The following is a 27,442-nucleotide window of genomic DNA, read 5'->3' as shown; positions in this document are numbered from 1 at the left end:
AGCATCTGGGGTCCTAAAAGCCTGTGAGCAGCCATCTAAGATACTTCACTGGTCTCACCCCTTCAGGAGTAAGGGAGAATGAAGAGAACAAGATACAAGGTTAAGATTAGTCCAAACGACTAATGGACCACAGCTGCCAAGGCCTCCAGTGGACTGAGTCCAGTACAGCTAGATGGTGCCCGGCTACCACCACTGACTGCTCTGACCAGGATCACAACAGAGGGTTCTGGACAGAGATATAGAAGGATGTAGAACATAATTCTAACTCACAGAAAAAGACCAGATTTACAGCCCTGACAGACTGGAGAAGCCCCGAGAGTGTGGCCCCTGGACACCCTTTTAGCTCAGTGGTGATGTCGCTCCCAAGGTTCACCATTCAGCTGGGGATTGGACAGCCCCATAAAACAAAATGGGACTAATGAGGCACAGCAGCCAGGGACAGGGACTAGAAGGCAGGAGAGGACAAGAAAGCTGGTGATAGGGAACCCAAAGTTGATAAGGGACAATGTTGGCATGTCGTGGGGTTGTTAACCATCGTCATAGGGCAATATGTATACTGTTTAATGAGAAACTATTTGTTCTGCAAACCTTCACCTAAGGTACAAAAAAAAAAAAAAGGAATTATCTATGTGAGATCAAATTGACAACAGCAACTCAAAAGGTTTGATGGGAAGCCTAGGGGGCAGTGAGTTGAAGAAAATGGTGATGCAATAATTTGGAAAAGGATAATGAGAATAGCAGCACAACTGGAAGAATGTAATCAATGTCACTGAATTGTACATGTAGAAAGTTTTGAAATGGTATAACTTTGGTTATGTATATTTTTCCCAAAAAAAAAAAAAGGTCCTCCAAGGTCGAGAAGGGAGAGCGTTGACATGTCATGGGGTTGTTAACCAATGTCATAAAACAATATGTGTACTGACTGTTTAATGAGAAACTATTTGTTCTGAAGACTACAGCCTAGAAAATCCTATGGGGTAGTTCTGCTCTGTCACATGGGGTTGCTATGAGTCAAAATTGACTCAATGGTACCTAACAGCAACAACTGTGACTTAGAGAAATACGCTTGGTGCTTATCTCAATTGTCCTCCTCTCCAAAAAATGTATTTGTGAGGTTCTGGGAGCAGACAAGTTCACTTAATTTGCAAAACCTGTTAGGTTTCATTGCATTCTATTTTAACAATTATTGGTGAGCATCTCCTACGTGCCAGGCATCGGGCTAGGTGCTGTGAGGAGGAAGGAGAAAATACAAAGATAAATGACACAGGTCTCTCTGCCATTGGAGAGTTGAAAATCTACTAGAAAGCAATAAGGCATGTGAACAAATAACTCCAATACAAGGCAAAAGGAAATAAGGCTAAACAAAAGAACATACGTTGTTCTGAGTGACTGCAACGGAAAAAAGAAAAATACTTAACCCAGAAGAGGTCACATTTGAACTAAGCCTTGAAGGACTCTAGGATTTTAATAAGTTCATTAAATTTTAATACGAAAAGAAAGAAAAAGGCAGCCAAACCATTATTTAACTCCTGCTAGACATTTTAACTTCTGAGCTGGCAACGGTGCTAAGGGTTTTTGTACACATCATCTTATTTACCTAATCCTGAAAATGGCACTTGATTAGGTATGATTATCAGTTTTTTATTGATGAGCAATCCAAGTAAGCTAGTTAAGGTTATGCCTATAAATAATAGAATTGGGACTCGACCTAAGGCTGTCTGATTCCAAATCTGCCTCGGGGCTTTCTAGACAAAGAGAACAAAACAAGAATGAGTGTAGAGGTATAAAAATGCATAATATGTTCAGAAAATTGCTTACAGCATCTGCCACATTGTAGATGTCAAGTAAATTGTACATTTAAAAAAAAAAAATCCTTAGACAAGTTGGTCCCCATCTGGTCAGGGATTGCCCCTAAGAATTTGCTTTCTGAAATCTGGGAGAATCAGGCAGCTCTTTTTAAGTCCCCAGCGGGACAAGCAGTAACAGGAATGACCCCCCAAAATCTTCAGCCACCACATGGGGGGGCGGGGCACGGGTCAGGGTAAAGCATGGGGGCTATTGGTATTGGATGGCTATAATGCAGGAAGCTAGACAGCAGTGAGTCAATGGCAGGGGAGGCCAGGATAGTTTAAAATAGATGGCCTGAAATAAGTAGAAATCAAAAGCCAAATACCACAGAGGAATCTCGGTCTTCTGTTCTTCCCACTACAGTAGGCTGTCTCTCGTGATGACAAGCCCTGCGGACAGCTGATATTATACTCCACAGTGGAACAAAGGTTAGCAGCCTCCTTACCCATGCAGGTTCCTGGCTGGGCTGAGCATGCTCACAGGCTGCCACTGGCAGGCTCAAGGCATTAGAAACAGGAACAAGGAAGAAAATGGGAGAAAAGAGAACGGAATGGAGAAGACAGAGAGAAAGGGAGGGAGGGAGGGAGAGAGAGAAGAAAAACAATAAAAAATAAAATAAAGGTAAGGGCCAAAAATTATTACAAGCAACTACCTCCAGTGCCCTGGGCCCCTGCCCTGTCCTAAGACTCAGTGGAACTATAACTAACCATAGGGGTACTCCAAACTTTTGGGAAACTCAGGAGTACCGTATTGCTAGACTAAACCTGATAAAGAAAGTATTTCTAGAAAAACAAAATCAGGGGAAAAGAGACAAAAGGCTATAGAAAGAAATATAAGGGAGGACCAATCACAGAGCTGCTGATATAATTGAATAGCGTATGCACTCACAAAGGCACTGTGTCCATCAGGCTCCCTAGAAGCAGAGCCTCAGGCAGGGATTCTGGTACACGTAATTTATTGAGCATGTGTTCCTCAGGGAAAACTTATAAACAATCAAGAGAAGCAAGATAGAGCAGAAGAAAGAGCTGAAGATATGGTCTCAGGTAACGTCTAGCCTTGTCTCCACCTTGAGGCAAGGGACAGGCTTTTTGTAACCTCTTATCAGTCAGTTACTGACTGTGGGCTGCCCCTGAGATCCTGGCATATCTTCCCGGGTACGTTGGCTCCCATCAGCCAAGGATAATTCCCTGAAGAACAGGCAGCTATGAACTTTTAACAGCTGTGATGGTAAGTTTTATGGGTCAACTTGGCTAAGCTATATTCCTCAGTTACTCAATGAAACAGTAATCTAGATGTTGCTGGGAAGGTATTTGGCAGATGTGATTCAAGTCTATAACCAGTTTACTTAAAGGAAGGAAGATTATCCTAGACAATCTGGGTGGGCTTGATTCATCAGTTGAAAGGCATTACTAAGAGAACTGAGAGTTCCCTGACGAAGAAGAAATCCCATCCGTGGACTGCAGCGCCATTCTATGCCTGAGAGTTCCAACATGCCCTTCCTGAAGGTCTGCCTTATGGATTTCACACTTGGCTGGCCAGCCCCGACAACCAGGTAAGCCAATTCCTTGCAGTCAATCTCTCAATGGATACATCCTACTGGTTCTGTTTCTCTGGTGAGACCCTGACTGCTAAACAACAGCCAATACTCAAAGCATCTGGGTGATAGACGCACCGCCCCATACAGACAATCTATACACACCATCTACTAAAGCTGCCAGCCAAAGACGCAAACAGGAGCTGAAGTCCAGCCCTCACAGTATTTGTTAGGCCTCATGCCACCCTCACACGGGCATGTTTGCCAGGAGGAGAAGCGACTTTTTCTCACAAAAGCACCTTTTGCTCACTTTTGAGCCATGTGCTCAAGAGGGTTTATATGCACTAAAGAAGAATGGGGTGGGATTTTATACTTATTTACCCAGAGGCAGATAATTAACATCACGACACTAGCAATTTAAACCTTAACCCAAAGTACTGTTGATTTATCAGCAGCTTATTTTATATTACACCAGGAGAAGAGAAATTGCCAATAGCTTCCCAGTTATAACTTTAGCAGAAAGTTGTAATTGGGAAGCTATTACAACTTTTGAAAAAGCAATGATGCCTTTGTGTTTCCCAATCTATCTCCTTTGCTTTCCTATATCTGTTAACGAATTTGAACAGACACCACCATAAATAATGCAAAGTGACGTGACTTTTTTTCTGCTAGAAACCCAGCATGGACGGTTTGAAGATGAAAAATTCAGTGTGTCCTCTGGGGAAAAAGTGTTTTCTGGTGGCATCACTGTCAAACCAGAAAAGCACAGCAGGATATGGCGTGGTATTAGATGCCGTTCAAAGCACATTCAATAAATACACGCCTGCCCTCTGAACTCCTATCAGTTGTAACCAAAAATACAGGCCCAGCTAAGCCAAAGGGCATGCAGACAAGCTAAAGGGAAGAAATGAAAGAAATAAAAGAAAAGAGGGAGGCAGAAGAAAAAAAAAAAGATGAAAGGAGGGATGATCTTTGTATTGCTTGTTAAGACAAGATAAAACCAGAGAGATACTACTTCATTGCTCTAACTAGTAAAGGAAATATCTTTAAAAGGTGGAATTTCAGAAAAAGGAAGGGGAAAATCATGGTAAACTGCAATGTCTGAGGATTGGATAAAAGCAGAGTTTTGAAGGAATATAGTGAGGTGGAAATGGAAGGAATATAGAGTAGTGAGGTGGGAATGGAATGAAAAGCAGAATGCGGAAAATTCAAACTTTCAGGAATTCGTCCTTCATATGATACTAAAGGAATTTGGAGGTATGACTCCTGGCACACCATTTTTCAAGTCTGTAAGGAAACTACTGAGCGGCAGCGTTCAATTTGTGTGCTGTTCTAGTTGAGGGCAGGGGCTGAATCTATTCACCTGTGGACACAGAGGCTAGATTCTGACCCAGGCCTCATCAGAGGTCAACAGCATCCTTTAAAAAGCTACCATTGTTGGCTATGGGCATAATACAGCGTGTTGCTTGGGCTTTGTCTTGTACTCTCCTTCCCTATTAGAAACTGTGATTTAGCCAGCCAGCAACACGTTGAAGGCACTCAGTCTTTACTGTGGGTAGTTAGAAAGCACAGAGAGGATACAGCCCTTGCTCTCACTCTGCAGGTAAGTCCAACAAGAGGCAGAAATTTATAAGTGAGGGCACGTCACTTGCAGGAAGGGATAGCTAGCAGAGCTTTTGTTATACAGGAAGTTCCCGGGTTACGGATGTCCGACTTATGGACAACTTGTACTTGCCCTTTAATGTTATATAAATTTACCCTCCCTTTGAAACAACTGAACCAACTCCTACTGGTAACAAATTCTTCATCACAATCATCTTCACTTGCTGCATGCGCAGCTTTTAAATCACTGAAAAGGCTTCAAGTCTTTTCTTGTACTAAAGTAAGGCAAAATAAGAACTGCATGCACCTGTTCAGACTTAGCTACAAATTCAACTTAAAGACACAGGAACAGATCTTGTTTGTAACTCGGGGACTGCCTATATTCTATTATTCTATTTACTTTCATATTACCTAGTTACGTGCTCATTTACAATAGCCTCTTCGGATTTCACTTGCACCCTTAGAAGTTAAGTATATAGAATATATTTAACCCCTCTACTGGTTTGGACATCTTAGGATAAGCAGCTATAGTTACGTATTAGTTGGAAACTCCTGCAATTAAGGCATGCATTAAAACTTGGGCAGCCCCAAAATGCAACAGAACCAACACCAGAGAAATGCTGGGGCTCTTCGGCATGATCAGCTCAACGGGGCCAACTGTGTTTATTCCTCATTCTCCTTTGCAGCTATAAGACACGGGCCATTCTACCCACATCTCTACCAACATCCCATCCCCAGCCTACAAAAAACCTTTGTAAAAAATCATGTTAACTATTAGAGGACCTGGTATTGATAAGACTCAATTTACAAATATCCTAAGAAATAAAAATGGGAAGGGCAGTAAGGGCCACCAGGCATGGTTGCACAGGCTGTGTACTGAACTTCTAGAGGGAACATCCAAGTAATAATCTGTGGAAAGATGTGCCGTAGAGTTTTGCAGTGTATAACCCTCACAACCATATGTAGCAATTCTAGGCAGGCTCAGCCAGCCTTGGTTCACAAAAGCAGAAGAGTGGAGTACACACACAGCCCGACTTGATACGGCAAGATCACACAGCTATTTGTCCACATTTCCCCAGAGGTTCCTGGGGAGGTGCAAGGCCAGTGCTTGCTCAGGTTACCAGCCTATTCAGACAGTCCTGGAAGCTGCCTCCCAAACCAGCTGTTTTCTTATGACCCAACACTGTAATCCTAGCTTTGCCACTTTCCCTGTTCCAACCTTTGTCTACCAATCATTAAAATGGCCAAATTCTTCAGAAAAAGACAGAGGCCACATCTTACAGATGCATAGTTATTGGCACAATGCATCTGCATCTCCTCTTCCTGTCCCCAATTTATCATATTCCCTTGATTGGGTCAGCTTTTTTCATCCTAAGGCCTATACTTAACTACACAGCTCCTACTTAAATAGCATTCAGTTTAATTTTCCAAGGTGCCAGGCCTTAATTCTTGACGTAACTATTCCTTATGTCACAGACTATAGACACAAACAAAATCCCTACATGAGTTAGCAGATCACCTAAATACTGTAAATAACATAGACAGGATAGAGAATACGAGGAACTAGAGAGATCGTTCCTCATCTAAAGGAGGGACCCACTAACCAACTTTAGCCAGTTTTGCTGAAGAATAATATAGACAGTAGTGTGCTGGAGCTGGCTCATACCAGCTTGCAAGAGCAAATTGTGTACATCTCTTCTCAACTCCACTTCAGTAAAATCACAATGGTAGCTTACAATTAGACATCATAGGAGTACTTACACCACAGAAATCAGCCAAAGCTACAAATCAGGGCTTTTTTTTTCCCCCTTAAGAGCTGGATATTAGTCAACATCTACCAGTATACCAATGAATATAGATCAAGTGTTGCCAGATCCCCCAGCATTTCAAGAGAAGCAGAAATTCTGATGCCTTTGTAAACACTCCTGATTTTTAAACACTGGCATATCAAACGGTGTTAAAATACATGCTGTGTTGGCAAAACAAAACCTACCTGTAGGCTGCCTGCTCACAACCTCTACCTTATGCCAATGCATCATATTCTTATTTATGGTTCCAGGTTTCTAATCTACACCTATAAAAATGGAGCAACACAGTCTCGAAGAAGCCTGAGTACATCTGTTAAATTCCTAAATGATTAACATATATCACAGGTAGCTTCTTTAACATCCTTGGAGGTGCACATACATTTATTGTCATATGCTAAGAAGTCACTGTGGATATGAAAAAGTCCATTTTAAGACTGAATAAAAAATAATTATTCCATCTATTAAACCAAAGTGATTCATAGATATTAGTGGAGTTTCTCTTCTTGAATAATAGCACACCTTGTAAAGTAGTTGAAAGAGGTAAAGTTCATTGTAATATATATATTATACATGTATCTACATACACACACACACACACACACACATATATACACATATATAGAGACAGAGACAGAGAGCCCTGGTAGTGCTATGGTTAAGTGTTTGGCTGGTAACGGAAAGGTTGGCAATTCAAATCCACCAGCCTCTCCCTGAAAGAAAACATCTGGCAATCTACTCCTGTAAAAATTTCAGCCTAGGAAACCCTATGGGGTAGTTCTGTTCTGTTCTACACGGTCACTATGAGTCAGAATCAACTCCACGGCACACAACAACCGCATATATACATATACATGCATGTACATACATATATACACACACATAAAACACACAAAGAAACAAAACTTTATATTAGTAGTAAGGGAAGGTACCTACTAGGTGGTGCAAACAGTTAACTGCCTAGCTGCTAACTGAAAGATTGGAGGTTTGAGTTCACCCAGAGGTACCTCAGAAGAAAGGCCTGGCAATATACTTCTGAAAGATCACAGCCATTGAAAACCCTGTGGAACATAGTTTTACTCTGATACACATAAGGTCACCATGAGTCAGAATCAACTTGATGGCAAGTGGTGTTAAGGGAAGGCAAAAAGTGCAACATTGTAATCAATTTTGCCTAAATCAGAAGAAATGACTAACTGCTGACCTGATGTTAATACAAGGACACTGCTGGACCCAGTTGATGTCAGAGAGTTTGACATCAGAGGAGACAAATGATCTCTAGTCCTAAAGGTCCCTTGATGTCCCTACCAGAGATATTTGATTTAATTTTCCTCCTCATCTTCTGAACATGTGCCAAAATCTCTGAAACTATCTGTGATAGCAGTAATACATGGTCATTAAAATTTCAGACAGTTTATATTACATTTCACATTTTAACTTTCTGTGATGATAATTCATCTGGCCTAGGCTCAGGGGTTGTTATCAGAGTTTTGTACTGTAGGATAAGCAGTTTATAAAGATAAGGAAAGCTCCTTATGTTAATCACTGCTGCCCTAAAATACTGGGATGACATTTAGTTCAGAACCAAAATGTAATTGGGATCTAGAATCCCTTGGTTGCTGTTCTTCAGTGGCTTGTTCTCCAAATGAGACAGGAGTTTTATACAGCTTAACAAAAAAATAATAAAATAAAATTAAGAGTGAGAAACCATGTACAGAAATGTCTAAAATGCAGTGACATTTTATGGACTGAAATTTAATTGTGCTGGCTTCCCACTCCACAGTCTCTTTTCATGTATATTTCTTTGAGATGCAGAGTAATGTTTCTCATCCTTCTTTGTTTATGGCACAGATGAAAAATTCAACAGCTAGGTCGAACCATAATCTGCCTTTCATACCCTCATAAATTTTCTATCTTTATCGCAAGCAGAACAGTGTCCTCATCAACTTTGAAATGGAAAGCAGTCCAGGATAGAAATTCTTCTGCTTTTACATTAGTTATCCTGTTAAAATGATCTGAAAATCACCTTGACTCTGTGTTTCCTTTATTAGTGGCCCAAGCTCCAAAATAAAGATGACACCGAATCTTTGAATTTTAAAATGTCATTGTAATTTAATAGATGAGTATACGAGTCCTCATTAATATTCTAAGTGCCTAACTGGTCTAACAAGCAATTTAAAGTTCTGCTGAGGCAGATAGGGGTGGAGGAAGATAGTATACTGAGTGTTTTGAAATGAGCAGATTCTCCAGCAAGTATAGATTTTTATATAAGGCATTTACAGGGCTATTTGGGAAATATTTATCCTCCAAGTTCATTCATGGAAAACAAATACTGCTGGAACCTTCATGACACTGTGAACTTCCGTTTAAAATAATATCCACCTTATTGCAAGTAAAGTGCAAAGTTCTCTCCATAATAGAAACTAAACACAGAGGAGGTGATGATAATGCTGATGGTGGAGATAACAATAGTAATAAACATTGTGAGGTAAATGTATAGAAACTACCTGGAATTCAATTAGATTGTCCAACACTCTGATTTTAAGAATTCTCCAAGTGCTGAGATTCTAGTCACCAACTTGACAGCTTTCCTTAGTAAAAGGCTAAAATTGATTTCTCCTACTCATCCTTAGCTCTCATCTTAAAAGTCATTTCCTCTGGGAAGCCTTTTCCCAAGTTGGGTGTCTCTGCTATATGTTTGTAGAACAAAAAAAAGAAAAAGTAACCCTTGCCTTAAAGTCGATTCTGGCTCCTAGTGACCTTATAGGACAGAGCAGAACTAGAACTGCCCTATAGGGTTTCCAAGGCTGTAATATTTACAGGAGCAGACTGCTACATCTTTCTAAGGTGGAGTGGCTGGTAGGTTTGAACCGCTGACCTTTTGGTTAGCAGCTGAGTGATTTAACCACTGCATCATCAGGGCTCAAACTACTGTACAAGTGGTTTTAAACCAAAAAACAATTCATTCATCCATTGAAACAGGTAGGAAGGCATAATAAAATGGCATAAATGTAAGTATGCAGTTAGGTATGGTTGTGGACACCTCATTTTTCTTCTTTTTGATTATACTTTCTCAGAGAAATAAGAAGCTAGGTCATCAGTTGAGGTTTGGGAGAGGGAAGATGTTGGAACGTTAAAAATATGGCATAAAATTGTCATCTATAAGAGAAGGAGAATGCAAGAACTAGGAAAATATATTAGGGTTGTCAAGCCATACTAAGGGTTTACTTGAGGTTAGTAGTTATGAACTTAAAGTTTAATTAGTTATCATGTTTATGAGTTTCTCCCACTGTGATGGTTAAGATTGTATGTCAACTTGGCTAGGCCATGATTCTCAGTGTTTTGGAAGTTGTATAATGTTGTGATCACTTTCCTGTTGAAATTTGATATGTGATCACCCCCATGGTGGAATCTGCTGAGTGGTACCAGAGAAGCTGGGGCCTGTAGCGGCTCACCGCCCCCTCAGTCTTCATCTCTCTGCCCTCAACCAGCTACTTCCTTCCTGCTCTCCTTTCCAAGATTTTTGGCTTGTTCTGGACCCACCAGCTACCTCTTGTTGGCTCACCTCCAGTTCTTGGGACTTGAGCTAGAAGCTTACCTATCGATCTTGGAATTTGCCGATCTTCACAGCCTGCGAGCAAGAGTCCTGCTCCCCAACCTGCTGATCTTGGGTTCACCAGCCCCTGCAGCTACGTGAATCAGGAGAAACCTTGTGGTCTTGCCTGCCGATCTTGGAATTTGTTGACCTTCACAGCCTGTGAGCAGGAACCCTGCTCTCCAACCTGTCGACCTTGGGTTTGCCAGCTTCTGCAGCTGCATGAATTGGGAGAGGTCTCTGCCCTGATCCATGGACTTGATATGTTCTAGCCTCTACAGTAACGTGACCTGTTTCCCTGATATAAATCTCTCTCTCTCATTCTCTTTCTCTCTCTCTCTCTATATATATATACGCTTTACTGGTTTTGCTTCTCTAGAGAACCGAGCCTAAGACATTTGGTACCGAGAGTAGGGTGACCCAAACCCTCATTCCTGAAGGGTCTGGGCCATTAGAAGTCATGTCAGAATTGAGTTGCTGTAGTTTTCCATTGACTTTAATCACAGGGCATGGTAGTACTAAGAGACACCATAAGGGATCTCCTGCATTCCAGGAATATTCTTCTTTACCTCCATTATGTAACATCAATCCAATTTCCTCTTGGTAATCAGAATCAATCACACCAGCCAGTATGGTTACTCCCTTCTTTGCCTGTTGATCCAGAGGCATAAGGATCCCAAAGTGGCCAGGTGGCATTCTTAGCTTCCAGTTCAATGGAATCAGTGATGTGTCTGAAGGTAGGAGCATTCCTCCCTTTGGAACTAAGACCTCTAGACCTGCAGGGCATAAAGTTGCAAGGGTAGGAAGCAAAAATCTCATGAGTGGGTCACTAGGGGTAATAGTGAGTGGTGCCACTCCCATTTCCACCCCTTGATTCCTGGACCACGAAACCTAGCTATGGGAGAAACAGCACCATATATTGGATGCTGGTTTAGAGTATATACAGCCTCATGCAGAACATTCCCCCAATGCTGCAAGGTATTGCCATCTAGCTGGCACCGTAATTGTGTGTCTTCAGAAGGCCATTCCATCGTTCTATCAAGCCAGCTGCTTCAGGCTGATGGGGATCATGGGCCCACTGCTGCACTTCATTTGCTATGAAGTAAGTCCATTGATCCAAAGCAATGCTGTTTGCAATACCTTGATGGTGGATAAGGCATTCTATAAGCCCACGGATGGTAGTTTTGGCAGAAGCATTGCATGCAGGGAAGGCAAATCCATATACAGAGTGTCTATTCCAGTAAGGACAAAACACTGCCCTTTCCATGACAGAAGTGGTCCGATGTAATCAACTTGTGACCAGGTTGCTGACTGATCACCTCAAGGGATGCTGCCATATGGGGGACTCAGTGTTTGTCTCTGCTGCTGGCAGATAGGGCACTCAGCAGTGGCTGTAGCGAAGTCAGCCTTGGTGAGTGGAAGTCCATGTTGCTGGGACCGTGCATAACCTCCATCCCTGCCACCATGGCCACTTTGTTCACGAGCCCATTGAGCAATGACGGGACTAGCTGGGGAAAGAGGATGACTGCTTTCCACAAAACACATATCCTATCCACTTGATTATTAAAATCATCTTCTGCTGAGATCACCCTTTGGTGAGCATTCACATGAGACACAAATATCTTCACTTCTTTGGCCCATTTAGAGAGGTCTATCCACATACCTCTTCCCCATAAATCCTTGTCTCCAATTTTCCAATCAAGTTCCTTCTAAGTCCCTGACCATCCAGCCAAACCACTGGCCACAGCCCATGAATCAGTATATAATTGCACATCTGGCCATTTCTCCTTCCAAGCAAAGTGAACAAGCAGGTACACTGCTTGAAGTTCTGCCATTGAGAGGATTTCCCTTCACCACTGTCCTTCAGGGAGGTCCCAGAAAGGGGCTGTAGTGCTGCCGCTGTCCACTTTTGAGTAGTGCCTGCATACCGTGCAGAACCATCTGCAAACCCGGCATGAGTTTTCTCTTCTTCAGTCAACTGGTCATAAAGAACTCCCCATGAGGCCACAGGTGCAGACTGGGAGATGGAAGGTAATGTGACAGGAGTGGAGACCATGGGCATTTGGGCCACTTCCTCACGCAACTTACTTGTGCCTTCAGGTCCTGCTCAGGCCCAATCTCGTATATACCACTTCCATTTAATGATGGAATGCTGCTGTGCACATCCAACTTTATGACTCTGTGGGTCAGACAACACCAGTTCATGATGGGCAGCTCAGGCTGCATGGTGACTTTGTGTCCCATGGTTAAGTGCTCAGTCTCTACTAAGGCCCAGTAATAAGCCAAAAGCTGTTTCTCAAAAGGAGAATAGTTATCTGCAGAGGATGGCAGGACTTTGTTCCAAAATCATAAGGGTCTGTGCTGTGATTCACCAATAGGGGCTTGCCAAAGACTTCAAACAGCATCTCTATCTGCCATGGACACTTCAAGATTGACAGGTAAGCTGCTAACTCAAATCCCAAGAACCGGAAGTGAGACAACAAGAGGCAGCTGCTGGGTCCGGGACAAGCCAAAAAATCTTGGCAAGGTGTGCATACATTCTCACCTCTGATTGCCTAGCAAAATCCCAGCCTTGATTAAATCAAGTTCTCCAACTATTCTGTTATTGGGATACAGACACAAAACAGTTGCAGAATTTGATTTAATCAAGGCTGGGATTTTGCTAGGCAATATGATAAATACTGAGGTGAGAATGTATGCAAGAGACAGTTTATAATGATGAACTATGGAATGTAAACTGACTAAGGGGGATAGCAAGGTCATGAGAGGGTGAGAAATAGTGAAAAATCTGCAAGATCAGTAGATTGTAGACCCTGATAAATAAAAAATAGTTGTGTGTGGAGTGAATTGGAAAGATAGATTATGTTTAAAATTGAGTTAATGGAGAGGTTGAAACTGCTAGTAACTATGGGAGTGGGTAACTGAGATACAGTGAGGCATAAGATGATTGGAGGTAAAGTGATCCGTAACCAACCTTCTAGGATATTGGGAGGATTATCTTCATGGAAATTGACATCCCCAAGTAGTGTTAACTGACTCAGGGTCTCAAGGGCCAGCCAAGTTTCAGCTGAGCAAGAAGGAACATTTAGAGAGTCAGTGAACAAGAGCTAAAATTTTAAGGCATGAAGAGGAGTTCCCTGAGGTGGGGAAGTGGGTTGGGGAGGGGGTATTCAGTAAATGACTGAAAGGTACGATAGTCTGATAATATGCCATCCACAGATGATAATTTCAGTTTGGAAGTGGTAAAGCAAAAGGACACTTAACCCACCTCCAGATACTGTAGTTTATGGACTGTGACAGACAAAATGCTACCACTTAAGAAGGTTAAGGAGAAGCAAGACCTCAAGGTCTGGAGGGCCAGCCAAGCTTCAGCTGAGCAATAAGGGAACACTTAGAGAGGATACTGAATGAATAGAGAATTTTGTTGGAGACTATGAATCCTGGAGGGCACGGTAGAAATATTCCAGGAGTTTCTGAGAGAGGAGAGTTGATGTCAGAGGTTGATAGGGATGATGCGGAGACAATGATCTATATGGGGATGAGATTTCAGGGAATGACCTAGGGTTCTGCGGTTCTGGGCTTCTAGAACTTATTATTTAAATCAGTCAAAGGAATAAATAGCATAACAACAGCACTGACAATCATGAATATTGCTGGAAGGGAGAGAAGGTGAGGAAAATGCAGAGTTCTTGATCTACTTTTGGCTCCAGCCAACTGAAGTATGAAGGTGGAGGAGCTGTGGTCATATCCAGAGTACCTAGAGTTTAGAAGATCCTCTTTATTGCAGGAATATCAGCAACTGGTCCTTCGTTTTTCACTCGTTGTTGAAACACTCTCTTGGCTTTCATGATGCAATCACCTGGTTTTCCTTCTACCTTGCTGATGGTTCCCTTCTGGTCTCCTTTGTTGGTTCCACTTCTTCTGATTTACCTCTAAATTTTGGAGTGCCTGAGGGATCGCTCCTTATCTCGCTTCTTTTCTCTATCATACTGTCTTCTCAGGGAAACTAATCCAGTTTCATTGTTTTAAATATATACAGACTAAGAGTCACAACTATTTATCTCCAACTTGGACTTCTTTCCTAAGCCACATTTTTATATCCCCCTATTTGCTTGATATCTTCATTTGGATGCCTAGTCATCATCTCAAATAATGTGTCTAAAGCAGAAGTTTTAATTTGCCCCTCCCCCCAAGTCTTCCTAGTTTCATCTAGTGATTCAGTTTAAGAACCTAAGGATCATCTTTGATTCATCTCTCAATCTCCAGTTCAAAGTCCCCCAAAAACCCCATTGGTTCTACTTTCAAACTGTATCATAATCCAACCACTTATCACCCATCTCTCCACTAACACAGTAGTCAAGAGTCAATTAGATCTTGACTAGATATTGATCCATTGACTGGAGAATACCCACTATGGTGTGTGTGTGTGTGTTTGTGTTTGTGTGTGTGATTTATAGCACTGATTTGACATTACTCAGTTGATCCAAACCAGGTGCCATTGAGTTGACTCTGACTCATGGTGACCCCATGTGTGTCAGTGTAGAACTGTGCTCTATTGAGATTTCAATTTCAATGGCTACTTTTTTTTTTTTTGGAAATAGATCGTCAGGCCTTTCTTACGAGACACCTCTGGGTGCACTTGAACCTTCAATTTTTCGGTTAGCAGCAAAGTGAGTTAATCATTTGCACCATCCAGGAACTCTTACTCAGTTGAGGGAGCTACTTAAACAGTCTCCATAAAGCTATTGTCTTTGCTGATGCAGGAGCTTGAAGTCTACACGTAGGCAGTCAGGAAGGGGAAATGACTGTGAACTGGAGGAACATGGGGTAACTCAAAAGGATGAGCAAGAATCCATGTCTGTTCCTGTTGCTTTCAAACTTGATGATGTGGGTGTCCTGCTGGAGAAGCTGATGCCCTTTATCACAGAGCTAAACACATACCTGGACCACAGGTCACACAAGTTGAAGGAAAATCCAGGGGAAGATCGAGAAGTTGCAGGCCCAGTTGCTGCCCCACACCAACAATGTATATGACCTACAATAGTACCTGCCTCAAACTTATGAGCATAAAAAACAAAATAGTTATGACTTTACTTCTGCCTTCCAAAATGAATGTTAAAAAAAAAAAAAAAAAAAAAAAGTCTCTTGTGGCTCATCCTAACCAAAAATAAATAGGGAAGAAATTTCTAGGAAACTTAGTTCAGCTTAGGAAAATCGACACATTACAAAGCCACCACATTACACACATTGCCAATTTGGCACCGGTACACACCCTTTAAACCATAGCTATGCTAATTTCCAAATAAAGACAATAATAAAATCATGCTTCCACCTAAGGAGACAGCTATCCCCCACACAATTGAAAACATGCTAACCCTTTCCCCCAAAAAGGATTCAAAGTCCTTTTCATTCTTCCAACTATTCATACTCCTGTAACTTAAATCTTGAGATATAAAGTTTACTATTAACACTGTCATGGATTCAATTACGTCCCCCCAAAAATGTCCATGTCAATTTGGCTGGGCCATGATTCCAGTACTGTGTGATTGTCCTATATGTTGTAAATCCTGCCTCTATGATGTTACTGAGGGGGGATGGTCAGCAGTTGTGTTAGTGAGGCAGGATAGGATTCAATCTACAAGATTGGATTGTGTCTTAAAGCAATCTCTTTTGAGATATAAAACAGAGAAGTGAGCATAGAGACAGGGGACCTCATACCACCAAGACAGCAGTGCCAGGAGTAGAGCTTGTCCTTCGGATCCAGGGTCCCTGCAAGAAGAAGTTCCTAGTCCAGGGGAAGATTGATGAGAAGGCCGACAGAGAAAGCCTTCCCCTGGAGCTGATGCCCTGAATTTGGACTTTTAGCCTACTTTACCATGCGGAAATAAACTTCTCTTTGTTAAAGCCATCCACTTGTGGTATTCTGTTACAGCAGCACTGGATAACTAAGACAAACACCTTACGTGATTTGGTAGGGGAATGAGACAGAAAGAAAACAAGAATATTTGGTTAATATACGCAAAAACACATCAAGCTAAGGAAGAAATACTTACAACTATTACGACTTTGTTTCTGTAATTGATCATACTGTTGCAGCTGGTATTTATAACTACTTTCTCCACTGTTGTTGTTGTTAGCTGCCTCACTCGATTCTGACTCATGGTGACTCATGGGCTCCATGGGGTTTTCATTCCTTTTGCCCTCAGCAAGCAATTCAACTGGTATGGGTTCCTTGTCTGTATCAGTTATTGTGATGGTTAAGATTGTACGTCAACTTGGCTGGGCCATGATTCTCAGTGTTTTAATGTGATCACTCCCATGATTGAACATACTGTGAGTAGCCAATCAGATGAAAAGGAGTCTTCTTAGGGGTGTAGCCTGCATCTGAACATAAGCAGATGTTCTGGCTTTTTGCTCACTCTGGATCCTGCGGCTGCCTCCTGTCGTCTCATCTCCGGTTCTTGGGACTTGAGCTGTCAGCTTATCTGCCCAACCTGGGATTCGTCGATCTTCACAGCCTGTGAGCAGAGCCCTGCTCTCTGACCTGTCGATCTTGGGTTCGCCAGCCCCTGCAGCTATGTGAATCAGGAGAAACCTTGCGGTCTTGCCTGACGATCTTGGAATTCATCAACCTTCCCAGCCTGGGAGCAGGAGCCCTGCTCTCCAACCTGCCGATCTTGGGCTCGCCAGCTTCTGTGGCTGCGTGACTTGGGAGAGGCCTCTACCCTGATCCATGGACTTGGGACATTCTGGCCTCTACAATCGTGTGAGCTGTTTCCTTGATATAAATCTCTCTCTCTATATATATGTTTATATGCTTTACTGGTTTTGCTTCTCTAGAGAACCCAGCCTAAGACAGTTATCTATTGCAACATAACAAAATTCTCCAAAACTTAGCAATTTAAAACAATAAAAATTCATTACATCATAGTTTCTGTGTGCCAGGAATCTGTCAGTGGCTTAGCTATGTGGTTCTGGCTCAGGGTCTCTTATCCAGGGTTGCAGTCATCAGAAGGCTTGACTAGGGCTGGAGCCCCTGCTTCCAAGATGGCTTGTTACATGGCTTTTAGCAGAGGCCTCAGTCCCTTGCTTGTGGTTGCTCAGAGACCTCAATTCCTTGTTTTCACAACATGCCATCTAGTTTCTCCCAGAGATTGAGCAAGGAGGAAACCACAATGCCTTTTATGACCTAATCTTAGAAGTCGCACACTGCTACTTCCATCACATTCTGCCCATTAGAAGCAAAATCTGGCCCACACTTAAGAGAAAGGGAATTAAGCTTCACCTCTTGAAAGGAAGAGTATCAAAGAATTTAAGGACATATTTTTAAAGTGCCACAGTTATCATGATTAGCTCACATAGCTTATTTTAATAGCTTCTTAATATTCTTTCTAATTCTTGTGGAATGAACTACAGTTAATTCTACACCCAACAGCTAAAGTGATCTATTTAAAATGTAAATCAGACTATTGAACTTTCCTCACTGAAGTTTTCCAATGGTTCCCCATTATACATAGAATTAAATTCAAAATTTTACCACTGCCAACAGGCTCTTATGAGCTGGCCTTGCCCAACCTCTCTCTAACTTCAATTCCTATCAAATTCACTCTTATCCTCTGTGCTGTAGTCCAAGAGTTTCTCAACCTTGGCACTACTGACATTATGGACCAGATAATTCTTTGTTGTGGGGAACCTCCCAAAAGAACATGGCCCTGCCAACACCTTGGCTTTAGCCCAGTGAAACTGATTTCTGACTTCTGACCTCCAGAACCATAAGAGAATAAATTCATTGTTTTAAGTCACTAAACTTGTAGTAATTTGTTACAGCAGTCATAGGAAACCATAAAAACCCATTGCCATCAAGTCAAGTCTGACTAATGGCAACCCCATTTGTACAAATTAGAATTGCACTCCATAGGGTTTTCAAAAGCAGATCACCAGGACTTTCCTCCAAGGCATCTCTGGGTACGTTTGAACCACCAATCTCTTGGTTACTAGTCAAGCACTTAATGGTTTGTGCCACACAGGGACTTCTGGAAAACTAATACAGACTCTTTAATACAATGGCCTGTAATAAAAGCTGATGTCAAAATGCAATTTAATCCTTAAACCAAAAACATCCCCTGAAGTCTTCTTAAAACCAAACAATAGTTTAGCTTAACTAGTAAAAAATGTATGCCTTAAGCATTATGCTCTTTTAAGTACTGTCTACATGAGATTAAATTGACAACAGCAACTCAAAAAACTAGATAGGAAGCTTAGGGAGCAGTGAGTTTATGTTAATGGGGGAGGAACAACTCAGAAAAGGAGGGTGAGAATGGTTACACAACTCGAAGAATGTAATGAAAGTCACTAAATGGTACATGTAGAAACTGTTGAATTGGTGTATGCTTTGCTATGTATATTCTCAACAACAACAAAATAAAATTATTGAAAAATGCAATTTAGCAAAGAAAACTAAGTAATATTAAGTTGCCTTCAATCAATCTAAATTAATGCAATTATAGGATTTATAACCTAGAAGTAAGGATTAGTCTCTGTCCCTTAGAATACCTCTTCTCCATATAGATTTAGGATAAAAGGAACTCTTTATTAAAGTAAAATTAAATAAAGAATAAAATATATAATTAATGGACCTTGATCATTGTGAATTAATGACAGAATCCAGCTCTAACTACCTTAAGAGAGAGATAAAAAAGACCTTACCAGGAAGAATAGAGGAATTATACGACTTCAAGCATGGCTGGATCCCAGGGTTCCCATAATTCCATTGAGACTTTCTTTCCACCTCTCCCATCTGCTTTTCTTAAGAAATGCCCATTACAAAATGCAAAGCACCAAGGTCCTGATAATAGATATACAAAAATGTGGCAATCAGGCCAGTTATTCTGCTATTTGTTGAGGCTAATAAAAATAGTCCTGCTTATTGATCTTGTTGTTCCATTAAGCAGAACTGTCCCTAAGGACAGTTGTAGAGCAAAAAGGAATCAGACCATGGAAACAAATGAGGAACACGTAAATAAAACTTGTCGACCCAGCATCTGGACATGATAATTAAACATCCAGGGATCTGCAGATTCAGTCTTTACTGGCATTAGTTCAGCAAAGCTATTTCTTTATGCTTATCACATAACTCAGAGATATTTCTTTTTCACATCAGGAAAGAAAATGGATTTTGATGATATATTATTGTATTAAAATAGAAGGTAGTGAGAATGAATTTCGAATAATGATAAGTAAAATATGAGACATAGAAGGGAGGTATCATGCAATGTAGATTTGCATTTGAATCCAAGACTTAGTACTTGCTGGCCATGCTACCTTAGGCAAGTCACTGGACTTTCCTCAGCCTCAGCTTTTTAATGCATAAAATGTAGCAAATAATAATAATAATGGTGGCATAGTGTTTGAGAGCTACAGCTGCTAATCAAAAGGTCGGCAGTACGAATCTACTAGACACTCCTTGGAAACTCTATGGGGCAGTTCCACTCTATCCTATAGGGTTGCTATGAGTCGGAATCAACTCGACGGCAACAGGTTTAGTTTTTTGGTTGGTTTATAGGTTTGTTTGGAAGATTAAATGAGAAAACACATGTAAACTGCTTAACACAGATCCTGGAGCAACAAGTGTTCACTATGTGGTAATTATTAGTAGCATAAATGGTTAGTGGTTAACATTAATAGATACAGTTTTCTTATTTCTAAAAAATAATAAATTGGACTATATAATATCAAAAGCTTCCTCAAGTACTAATATTTTGTGTCTCTGCAACTTTCTCCAGGTCCTGCATTCCCCAGACAGATAGGAGTTGGCAAAAGACTGGAACAAGTACGGCTGCATTAGTAAGTAATGCCTGCTGAACATACTCAGATGGCGGGGAATCATTTCTTCTCTACCTCAGGTCCCACCAGAGGTGAGGCAGGACAATGCATGAGTCTCTTCTGCTCAGTCATAACCCCTAGTGATTGACTCTGGTAGTGGTTATGCTACTTAATAAATATTAGGTTCTTTTCTCCTTCCAGTCACATGGAATACTAAATTTCATGGCTCTTTTATGGCTGGGTGGGGCCATGTGACGATTTCTGGCCAATGAGTTGACAGCAGAAATGGCATATGTCCATTTGGGAATGGAGTATGTAATTGCTGGTGAGAGACTGTCCAGAGCATATTTTTTCATTTTCTAATGGCAAACTTCAAGATGATGGCTTCTCTATCAGTGTGTCATTAGAGTAAGATGATACCAAGAATAGCTCCTAGCCAACCTGTGATGAATATGTGGCATGACTGAGAAATAAACTTTTGTTATTTTAAGCTATAGATAGTTTGAGGTTGCTTCTTATCACAGCATAATTTAATCTAACTTGACTGATACAGAAGTGTATACCTAGAAGTAGGTGACACCACAAAAAATAACCTGAAGTGTCTGCCATTAGCTTAGGGATCAGGGGGTGGGTAAGAAGTACTATTCATAATATTTTCTTATTGTGTACTGGAAAAACACTTGGTAGAACTAATGTCTATAATAATTGGAAGGCCAATCATGCACTTAATGAACTTTTAGCAATAAGGAAGAGATTTAAAACAGAATGATATTAGTATGCATTGGTTTCTGGTAACTATGGTCAACGAAGTATTAGGAAAAAAAAAGAAATGCTCAGAGAAAATAATTGGTCAGGTTTCAAAAGGAATGAAAGAGAATAAGGAGGACCCACAATTTCAGAAACTTGTTAGTGGAGACAATTATTTTTCAACCACAAATAATGGGAAAATGCTTTGAATGCCAAAAGTTTAAAACTCAAAATTGTAGCAAGAATCAAGTCAAGAGCATAGCTATCACACTAACTTTAAAAATCTCTGAATGGATTGAGGTAGACCCAGTAAATCCTTTCAATTAGATTAACAGTGTTGCTCTCCCACCAAACCTTCATAGGCTCAAAACACCTGCAACTAAGTGGAGAGGTGAAAGCATGGGGTAAGAAAAGAAATATATCAGACATGAGAATTCTGTCTTGAAAAGAATTTTGAGTGTGGTTATTGACAAATGGAACAGAATGAGATTGTTATATGTATTTATGTGTGTGTATGTATAAATATATATATTACTTAGAAGGTTATACATATAACCTTCTAAGTGTTCTAGAGACTTGTATTGCCAAAAGAATCACTGGTCTAGACTAAAGAAGGCTATGCTTGCTCAAGACTTAAAGTAACCCATAGATTCCCCAACCTTCTATGGAAAAGAAGCAGGCTAAGAAATCTGCTCAGACTCCAATAAGGCATATCCCCAACACCCACTTTAGATCTTGCCAAAAAGAATAATGTAAAATGAATAATATCCCAGAATGTAGAGATAGAGTTTGTGCAGGAAATAAATAGGGGAGCTAGCTCTACTTGGGAGCAGAACTGGAGTCTAATCAAGAAATATTCCCCAGAGGCAGAGCCAACATGGTGCAGTAGACAGATGCCCTATGCAGTCCCTCTGAAGCAAAGGCCCAAAAAATTAAGTAGAACAGGTACAAATGTCAATCCTGGAACCCAAAGCATCAAACGAAGGGATAAAGAACTAGATCACACAACAAATGGAAGAAGAAACTGATGGAAAACAGAGAAAAGGAGAGATACAGAGTGGAGGTCACCTGCCAACTAACATGGCATAGTGTCGCCATCTTGGAACACCACCAGCAACAACCCCAAACAGGGAGTATAGGAAGACAACTTCACAGAGCTCCCAACAAGAGACAGAGCACATGCCCCATATGCCACCTCTCCCTTTCCCACCAGCCACCAGGTCCACCTTACCCCAGCCCGCTGGCTACAATTTTTTTCTTTTGCTCTCTTTTCTTTATCCCCCTCACCTAGCCCTGTATGCCACCCCCCTAACCGCTGGCCCTGCCATGCCACCATGGCTAGACTATCCCCAGTGCTCAGAACCACTGCCACACTGGGACCACACCACCTCTCCACTCCCGCCACTCAACCAGCTGCTGAATGGTGGGAAGTGAGCCTGTACCATTCTGCATCCAACACCATTGCCTATCAGGGAGGGATGTGAATGCTCCCACACTGCTGGACCAACATCAGGAGGCAGTCAGCACCCACTCAGTCTGCCCTCAGCCACCTGGCCAAACCAGTGTTCAGAAAAGTAGGCTGACAGTGCCTGCTGCTGCCCTGCCCATCCAGACAAGGTGGTGAGAGCTATCATGCCCACAGATGAACAAACAGCAAAACATTCCTGGCCTGCCTGCCCTGACATATTAAAACAAAACAATAAAGCAGAACAAAATAAATGAACAATCAAAGAAAATAATACCTTAACGTCTCAGAGACAGCAGATAATATCAAAACATAAAAAAACAGGACAAGATGGTTCCAGCAAGTGACAAAAATAAAGAATCAGATAACTTTCTGGTAGAAAAAAGGCAGTGGAACTACGTGATATGGAATTCAAAAGACTAATATTCAGGGCTCTTCAAGAGATTAGGAAAGAGATCAAGGAAAACACAGACTAAGTCAAAGAAAAAAATGGACAAAATTATGGAAAACACAGACAAAACCAATGAAAACAGCCAAAATCAAGAAAACACCAACAAAGCAAGAGAGAATTCAGGAAACTAATACAAGAAAAAAAATCAAAATAAACAATTACAAATCTACAAAAACAGCAACTAGAAATCCAAAAGATAAACAACAAAATTTCAGAAATGGACAATTTAATAGAAAGTTTTAGGAGCAAATTTGAAACAACGGAACACAGAATCAGCAAGATTGAAGACAAATCCATGGATGCCACTTTGCTTGAGGAAAAATCAGAGAAAATAATGAAGAAAACCTAAGAATTATGTGGGACATAATCAAGAGCAAAAATTAGTACATGATTGCAGTTCCAGAACAGTGGGAGAAAATGAAAAACAGAGAAGTTTGTTCAAGATTTGCTGGCAGAAAACTTCCCAAATATCATGAAAGAAACAAAAAGCTGACCACCCAAGAGGTTCAACAAACCCCATATAGAATAGACCCCAAAGAAAGTCACCAAGACATACCATTATCACACTTGCCAAAACCAAAGACAAAGAAAGAATCCTGAGAGCATCTCAAGAAAAATGAAAAGTCACATACAAAGGGGAAAAAATAAGACTAAGCTCTGATTACTCATCAGAAACTATGCAGGCAAGAAGGCAATAGGATGACATATATAAAACTTTGAAAGAAAAAAAAACTGCCAACCAAGAATAATATATCCTGCAAAACTCTCTCTCAAATGTGATGGCAAAATTAGGACATTTCCAGATAAACAGAAATTAAGGGAATTCATAAAAACCAAACCAAACTTACAAGAAATATTAAAGGGAGTTCTTCAGTTAGAGATCCAATAATATGAGACAACAACCTGAGTCTAGGAAACAGGAAAGTATCAGCCAGATACCAACCTAGGTAAAGAACTGTCAATAATAAAACAAAGCTAGAAGACATAAAACAGGGAAACAGAGATGTCAATCTGTAAAAAACAATATCAAAAAATGCAAAGGGGAATAAATGGTTTAGCTATAGAATTTTCAAATGGAGAGGAAGCCAAGGTGATATCAAGTAATAAGAGACTGGTTCAAACTTGGATAAATTTCAAGGTAACCACAAAGAAAGTTAACAAATCTACTCACCGAAATAAGAAGAAAAACATACTCAGTAAACACAAAATCTGTAATAACGAAAGAAAAGAAAACAAAATCCACAAACAAAAAGAACTCAGCACAGGAAAGCAAGAGGAACAAAGAAAACATCAGCACCACAAAAATTAATTAATTAAAAAAAACCACAACAATATGAGAGCAATAAACTCATACCTATCAATAATTACAGTGAATGTAAATGGCTTAAATGTACCCGTAGACAGAGAGTGGCAGAATGGATTAAAAAAACACAACCTACCAATATGCTGTGTACAAGAAACACACCTTAGACACAAAGATATTAATATATTAAAAACCAAAAGATAGAAAAAATATATATATCAAGCAAAGAGTAACCAAAAAAGATCAGGAGTGGCAATACTAATCTCAGATAGAATAGCCTTTAAGGAAAATCAACTATAAAAGACAAGAAGGTCACTATATACTGATTAAAGGAAAAATCCACCAAGAAAACATAACCCTAATAAATATCTTTGCACCCAACAACAGGGTTCCAAAGTACACAAAACAAACTCTAACATCACTGAAAAGAGAAATAGATGGTTCCACAACAATAGTAGGAGACTTCAACACACCACTGTCAGTAATGAAGAACATCTAGAAAGAAACTCAACAGACACAGAAGATCAAAAGGCCAAAATCAAACAACCTGACCTTACAGACATATATAGAACACTCCACCAAACAGCAGCAAAGTATACATTCTTTTCCAACACACAAGGAACATTCTCCAGAATAGACCACATTTTAGGCCACAAAGCAACCCTCAATAAAATCCAAAACATCGAAACAATACAAAGCATTCTCTCTCACCACAGCACCATACAAGTAGAAACCAATAACAGGAAGAGTAAGGAAAAAAAATCAAATACATCGAAACTAAATAACGCCTTGCTTAAAAACATCAGGATAATAGAAGAAATCAAAGAGGGAATCAAAAAATTCCTAGAATCAAATGAGAATGAAAACACATCATACCAAAACCTTTGGGACAAAGCAAAGGCAGTGCTCAGAGGTCAATTTATAGCAATAAATGCACACATCAAAAAAGAACAGGCCAAAATCAAAACATTAGCTCTACAACCCTAACAAATAGAGAGCAGCAAAAGGAGTCCACAGCCACTAGAATAAAGGAAATAATAAAGACTAGAGCAGCAGTAAATGAAATAGAGAACACAAGAGCAATAGAAAGAATCAACAAGACCAAAAGTTGGTCCTTTGAAAAGATCAACAAAATTGACAAACCATTGGCCAAACTGACAAAATAAAAACAGGAGAGGAAGCAAATAACCCAAATAAGAACTGAAGATGGGGGGACATTACAATAGACCCAACTGAAATAAAAAGGATCATAACAGAATACTATGAAAAGTTGTACTCCAACAAATTTGAGAACCTAGAGGAAATGGACCAATTTCTAGAAACACACTACCTACCTAAGCTAACACAAACTGAGACAGAAAATGTAAACACACCGATAACAAGGGACAAAGAGGTAAAAACAAACAAACAAACAAAAAAACCCCAACCCAAAAAAAAAAAAAAAAAGCCCTGACCCAGTTGGCTTCCTGGAGAATTCTATCAAACATTCAAAGAAGATCTCATACCAGTACTATTCAAACTATTTCAGAACATAGAAAAGGAAGTAATACTCCTGAATTCACTCTATGAAGCCAGCATAACCTTGATACCAAAGCAAGGCAAAGACAACACAAAAAAAGAAAATTACAGACTAATATCACTCATGAATTAGATGCAAAAATTCTCAACAAAATTCTAGCCAATAGAATTCAGCATCATATAAAAAAATAATACACCATGACCAAGTGGAATTCATACCAGGTATACAAGTTTGTTTGTTTGTTTTGGTGTATGCAAGGATAGTTCAACATTAGAAAATCAATCAATGTAATCCATCACATAAATAGAACAAAAGAAAGCAGTCACATGATTATCATAATCAATGTAGAAAAAGCATTCGATAAAGTCCAACACCCATTTCTGATAAAAACTCTCAATAAAATAGGAATAGAAGAAAGTTCCTCAACATAATAAAGGGCATCTATACAAAACTAACAGCCACCATCATTATCAATGGAGAGAGGCTGAAAACATTCTCACTGAGAATGGGAAAAATAAGGATGCCCTTTCTCACCATTCCTATTTAACATTGTGCTAGAACTCCTAGCTAGAGCAATAAAGCAAGAAAAAGAAATAAAGTGCATCCATATTGGAAAGGAAGAAGAAAAACTATCCTATTTGCCGATAATATAATCCTATACCAAGAGAATATCAGCGAATCCTCAAGAAAACTACTGGAACTAATAGAAAAATTCAGTACAGTAGCAGGATACAAGATCAACATACAAAAATCAGTTGGATTCCTATACACCAACAAGGAGAACTTCTAGAAGGCAATCAAGAAAACAATATCATTTATAATAGCCCCTAGAGAGATAAAATAGTTGGCAATAAATCTAACCAGGGGCATAAAAGACCTATACAAAGAAAACTACAAAACACTATTAGAAGAAACCAAAAGAGACCAACATAAATGGGAAAACATACCATGCTCATGGATAGGAAGACTCAACATTGTGACAATGTCAATTCTACCCAAAGTGATCTACAGATATAATGCAATCCCGATCCAAATACCAATAGCATTCTTTAATGAGATGGAAAAACTAATCACAAAATTTATATGGAAAGAAAAGAGGCCTCCGATAAGCAAAGCATTATTGAAGAAAAAGAACAAAGTAGGAGGCCTCACACCACCTGATCTCAGAACATACTATACAACCATAGTAGTCAAAATGGCTTGGTACTGGTACAATCACAGTCACATGGACCAATGGAACATAATTGAGAACCCATACTTAAATCCATCTAGCTATGGCAGCTGATTTTGACAAAGGGTCAAAGTCCATTAAATGGGGGGAAAGACAGTCTCTTTAACAAATGGTGCTGGCAAAATTGGATGTCCATCTGTAAAAAAAAAAAAAGAAACAGGATCCACACCTCACACTGTACATGTAAACTAACTCAAAATGGATCAAAAACTTAAATACAAAATCTAAAATGATAAAGATCATGGAAGAAAAAATAGTGACAACACTAGGAGCCATAATAAATGGCACAGATAGAATACAAACCATAACTAACAATGCACAAATACCATAAGATGAACTAGATAACTGGGAGCTCCTAAAAAATTAAAGTTATACTCATCAAAAGACTTCACCAAAAGAGTAAAAAGAGAACCTATAGACTTGGGGAAAAAATTGGCTATGACATATCTGACAAAGATCTAATCTCTAAAATCTGTAGAATACTTGAACACCTCAATAACAAAAAGACAAATGATCCAAT

At 40.1% G+C, this 27,442-nt stretch overlaps 1 pseudogene; it reads left to right on the top strand.

The window, feature by feature from the left end:
- Positions 1-3,338: 3,338 nt before the first annotated feature.
- The window catches only part of LOC111821656 (leukocyte surface antigen CD47-like), a 33,993-nt pseudogene continuing 9,889 nt past the window's right edge, over positions 3,339-27,442 (top strand).

The sequence above is a fragment of the Trichechus manatus genome, unplaced genomic scaffold (genome assembly GCF_000243295.1).
Source record: "Trichechus manatus latirostris isolate Lorelei unplaced genomic scaffold, TriManLat1.0 scaffold00094, whole genome shotgun sequence".
Taxonomy (NCBI): Eukaryota; Metazoa; Chordata; class Mammalia; order Sirenia; family Trichechidae; genus Trichechus; species Trichechus manatus.
The sequence above is the reverse complement of the archived record's forward strand: the minus strand, read 5'-3'. Positions and strand labels throughout refer to the sequence as shown.